This window comes from Ruditapes philippinarum, unplaced genomic scaffold (assembly GCF_026571515.1).
Source record: "Ruditapes philippinarum isolate M1 unplaced genomic scaffold, ASM2657151v2 ctg4133_1_1_1_1, whole genome shotgun sequence".
NCBI lineage: Eukaryota > Metazoa > Mollusca > Bivalvia > Venerida > Veneridae > Ruditapes > Ruditapes philippinarum.
In genome coordinates this window covers 1-5,780 of record NW_026859399.1, presented here as the reverse complement: position 1 = coordinate 5,780, position 5,780 = coordinate 1, and positions in this window count along the sequence as shown.

Below are 5,780 nucleotides of genomic sequence, written 5' to 3'. Positions count from 1 at the left end.
CTGTAATGAAAAAAAAAAACAATCCCTAAACAACGTTTTACCAAGAGCTGTCATTGATTCAGCGCAAAGCATATTGACGATACATGTACATGGATAACGGCTGACAAATATTGGCAATACACCAATATATTGATAAATACTCTTTTTTGTATATAATTCTTTTTCATATCTGTTTAAATTTTAGTAAAATAAATGTTCTGTTTATGCAAATATGTTGTGTCCTGTTTCTAAAGGACCTTTGCATGATTTTTTTCTGACTATATTATGTCATCACTGCTATGAAAAGTGTCCATTACATAACAACAGCTTAGTGTTAGACATGGCCACCTGCTTATATGTTTTTAGTGAATTTTCATTTAAATAATTAATCAAAATAACCTATTTTTTCAATTGCGTATCAATTATTGATCAGCAGAAAAACATCAACAAACTAAATTAACTGTCTCTATCGATGCCAATATGTATTGAAAACTTACAGATATTTTTAGAGTAAAAAAATTGTCCGAACACCAATAAATAGAATGTTACTATTATTTTTATGTATATATCAAATACTGTCTTTATATCAAATTAAATAGCCAAAATACTGGAAAACATTTGAACAACACTGACAGTCCGTTATAACGCTCATGTCGAGTTCCAAGGTCTTTAACCACAATATAAACGGGGTTCTGATATATGTGATATTCAAATTTGACTGCTGATAGGTAGAAAATTCATCATAGTTCACCATTCAATTACCTATTCACATTACAGTTTTGTTTTGTTATATTTCAATCAAAGAAAATCATTTAAAATTACCTCACTTAACCCATTACTTCATATAGATGTGTTTTGACAGCTACGGTCAAGTCAACATTTGTGCCACGTTTGAACAGTATTGAAGCCTTTTTTATAGTTTCATAGCAATTTGAACTATTAACAGGAGGCTTTTCAATGAAAACAGCCATTTTTCATAAAATGCTCATGCAGTTATAAGTAATAGTTGTAACAAATAAATTAATCTTATTTTGCAAAATCTTATTTGGTTATGTACATAACAATTATATAAATATCAAGACTCCATAACCGATTCTGTTGTGTAGCGTAACCAGCATTATAAAGTGCTGCCATGAATTCGCTCAGGTACATGTATCTATATATAATCAACATTCCAGGTGTATTTACTGAATAGTTCTGTCATCACTTCAACCTGATAATTAAAATGATTTTGGACTCATGTTTACTCTATTCTTGTTCATGTTTACTCAGTTCTTATGTGTTTACTCAGTTATTATGGGTTCAAGTGCCACAGCTTCAAATTTGAGGTAATTGTAACAGTCTGAAACCTGACTGATCAACAAGTCAAATCAGTGCCAACTAAAAAGCTTTGCATGCTTTTCACACTTGATCCTCTAAATTACTTTGTATTATATTTTACTTGCCTGAAACAATAAACTAGAGCTTTTAGGGAAATTCACAAGGTACACACAGTTACACAAGTTTGAAGAGAGGAAAAATACCTTTTTTATGGGAACCATGAGTGGCAGATAAGCATTGGGTCAAAGTACAGGGACTCAGCAAAGTGATGGGATAGTGTAAAAAGTTTCTACACTACCCAAACACTATGCCGAGTTCCTGTGGGTCAAAGCTATGACTTATTTACAAACAGAAAGTCTAAGTTGAGCCATTGGCCATACAAGCGCTCTCAGATAACATGTATGGTGACTGGTCTAACAAGTTTGAGAAAAATTCTTAGTTAGTTAGGCAGGACCATTTTGAACAAGAACCGGTTGAACCGGGTGATGCTCCCCGAGAAGGTTTTGGACACAGGAAAGTATAAAAAAAATGAACAAAGGGCAATAACTCCAAAATTAGACCAGGCTTTGTTTAGGTTCTTGAAGCGTTGCAGTTCTATCCAATTACATCTAGCTACCTACAAAGTTTCATGTTGATATCTCTAATAGTTTTAAAGTAATGTCCAGGACAAAAGTCAAAAAGTAAAAATAAACAAAGGGCAATTACTTCAAAATAAGGCAAGGCAGAGTAATGATTCTTAAGCACTGCACTTCCACCCAATGAGACCTATCTATCTACAAAGTTTCATGTTAATATCTCTTATAATTTTAGAGTAATGTCCCAGACAAAGTTCAAAGTGTCAAAATGAACAAAGGGCAATAACTCCAAAAGTAGGCAAGACAGTGTTACAGTTCTTGTGCACTGCAAACTTACTCAATGAGATCTATCTACCTACAAAGTTTCATGTTGATATCTCTTATACATTAAGAGTTATGTCCCGGACAAAGTTCAAAGTGTAAAAATAAACAAAGGGGGATAATTCAAAAATTAGGCAAGGCAGAGTTAAGGTTCTTGTTCACTGCACACCTACTCAATGAGATCTATCTACCTACAAAGTTTCATGTTGATATCTCTTATACTTTTAGAGTTATGTCCTGGACAAAGTTCAAAGTGTAAAATAAACAAAGGGGGATAATTCAAAAATTAGACAAGGCAGAGTTACGGTTCTTGTGCACTGCACACCTACTCAATGAGATCTATCTACCTACAAAGTTTCATGTTGATACCTCTTATACTTTTAGAGTTATGTCCCGGACAAATTTCAAAGTGTAAAATAAACAAAGGGGGATAATTCAAAAATAAGGCAAGGCAGAGTTACGGTTCTTGTGCACTGCACACCTACTCAATGAGATCTATCTACCTACAAAGTTTCATGTTGATACCTCTTATACTTTTAGAGTTATGTCCCGGACAAAGTTCAAAGTGTAAAATAAACAAAGGGGGATAATTAAAAAATTAGGCAAGGCAGAGTTACGGTTCTTGTGCACTGCACTTCTACTCAATGAGATCTATCTACCTACAAAGTTTCATGTTAATACCTCTTATACTTTTAGAGTTATGTCCCGGACAAATTTCAAAGTGTAAAATAAACAAAGGGGGGTAATTCAAAAATAGGCAAGGCAGAGTTACGGTTCTTGTGCACTGCACTTCTACTCAATGAGATCTATCTACCTACAAAGTTTCATGTTGATACCTCTTATACTTTTAGAGTTATGTCCCGGACAAAGTTCAAAGTGTAAAATAAACAAAGGGGAATAATTCAAAAATTAGGCAAGGCAGAGTTACGGTTCTTGTGCACTGCACTTCTACTCAATGAGATCTATCTACCTACAAAGTTTCATGTTGATACCTCTTATACTTTTAGAGTTATGTCCCGGACAAAGTTCAAAGTGTAAAAATAAACAAAGGGGAATAATTCAAAAATTAGGCAAGGCAGAGTTACGGTTCTTGTGCACTGCACACCTACTTAATGAGATCTATCTACCTACAAAGTTTCATGTTGATACCTCTTGTTGTTTCAAAGTTATGTCCCGGACAAGAAAAGGGGACGGACGGACGGACGGACGGACGGCCGGACGGACGGACGGACAAGGCGGCGACTATATGCTCCCCCGAAATTTTTTCGGGGAGCATAAAAATCATCGTCTGTTTCATATTTGAGCTTTATTTAAATCACAGGACACTTTTGAAAAAACATTTAATACGGGGAATTCAAAGTCCGGGTCCGCTTCGCCTGCCCGGCTATAGACTACACATGTATATTTAAAAGAAAATTCAAATAAAAAACAATTAAAAAATATATAGAATTCTATACCTATCAATGAAATTTTCAGTGTCAGTTCTAGTTAGGCGCCGCCATTTACAATGTAACTCAATGATAAAAGGCCGTGTATTCCGATAACGGAACAAATCTCAACTTTTCGGATTATTAATAATCGTCGGGTGTTCCGAGTGAAAATGGAAGTGGGTACATATATTACCGAATGACACCTTTAAAACGGAAAAATGAAAGGATTTTTTTACCGACTTCCCCGTTCATAGGCTTTGCCTAATTTCATATTAAAAGTATTTGCACAATTCACTGAATTCAGGCTGTTCCTGTTGAAGTATGATGTAGAAAATCAGTAAATAATTATTACTATCATTGATAAGATTGAGATTATAATATGAAAAAGGCAAAGCCTCAAAGCCAGCTCGATTTTCTTTTACCGTAAAATAGTTTAAAATAATCGTTCATTTTTATTTTACATTTTCCGTTTTAAAATCGTCATTCGGTATTTTATACACTGCTTTCGTTTATTCTGCTTCCTCGTTTCTATTATGGTTCCCAACTAAGTGTGCAGGACACCAGTCTACGCTTCCGTTTTCAATCAGAGTACATTGGCTTTTATCGTTATCTTGTAATTCGAAAAGTTGCGATGTGTCCAATTCGGTACTTCGGACGAAAGTTTTCAAAACCATCACCTAGCAGGTACTTGCGTTACCGTAAAGCTCGTTTGCGAGCTTCGGGCCAGCTTGTCAAGCTCGCTATAATAAGAACTGAAGTAATGATGATAAACATAAAAAGCTTCTTATTTAAATAATAGCCACTTCGATAAATCATTGCGTTGAAATAAGGTAAAAACAACAACTCTGATTAAAGATTAACAAAAATGACTGAAAGGATATTCGCAAACATACGGAACACTTCAATGATAGGTTTAACACCACCAATTCATCATGTTCATTCAAATATTGAACAGTATTAAATACCTGGATGTACTTAATATTGCAAAGTCCAGGAAAGATCTGGTTGATACATTGAAGACTTTACGCTTGTTATTAAATCATGACCTTTCCATGTCATAGGTTGCACGTAATTTCATATAATTTATGGAATGAGAAAAAAAATTGCAAAGCGGGAGGGGTGGGTGTGTGGTCCCAAAGGGGTACGGCTCATTGAATGTTCACAAAATATGTATTTGATGGTAGAAAACATTTATCCTAAGTCAGAAATGAATTCTAAGTCCATTCCCATTACACTATATACTAATATATAGACAAGGGTAACAACTCCCATAAGAAGGTGTCTATGCCCAATCAGGGTTTTTGCCTCGCAGTTTTTTTACACGATACAGCATAAATAAAAAGAAATTATGCTATTTGTAGTAGAATGATTTATCTATCGAACCAATGTAAAACTTTTCTTATATCTCTTATATTTAACGAGTACTGGCCGTCAAAGTAACAAAAAACTGTTCATTTTCGCGAGGTCGACATCGATCGTGGCTAAGCTGGAAATACAAAGTTTCACGACTGTTGCAATCGTTGGAGATAATATCACAAGCATTTATCATGCTGGGCAATTAAAAATACATAAAAGTAATCAAAATATACCAATAACCTATAATGACAATGTGATATAAACTCACCTGCGGCTTCAAAATATTTCCCCGTTGAAATTTCTATAAAACACCGCCATCTTGTCGAATGTAAACAACCGTCATCTGATTGGTCGGAATTTTTCGGAAATTTACGGGTATATTTTCGGGAAATAAATCGACCAATCAGATGACGGTTGTTTACATTCGTCAAGATGGCGGTGTTTTATAGAAATTTCAACGGGGAAATATTTTGAAGCCGCAGGTGAGTTTATATCACATTGTCATTATAGGTTATTGGTATATTTTGATTACTTTTATGTATTTTTAATTGCCCAGCATGATAAATGCTTGTGATATTATCTCCAACGATTGCAACAGTCGTGAAACTTTGTATTTCCAGCTAAGCCACGATCGATGTCGACCTCGCGAAAATGAACAGTTTTTTGTTACTTTGACGGCCAGTACTCGTTAAATATAAGAGATATAAGAAAAGTTTTACATTGGTTCGATAGATAAATCATTCTACTACAAATAGCATAATTTCTTTTTATTTATGCTGTATCGTGTAAAAAAACTGCG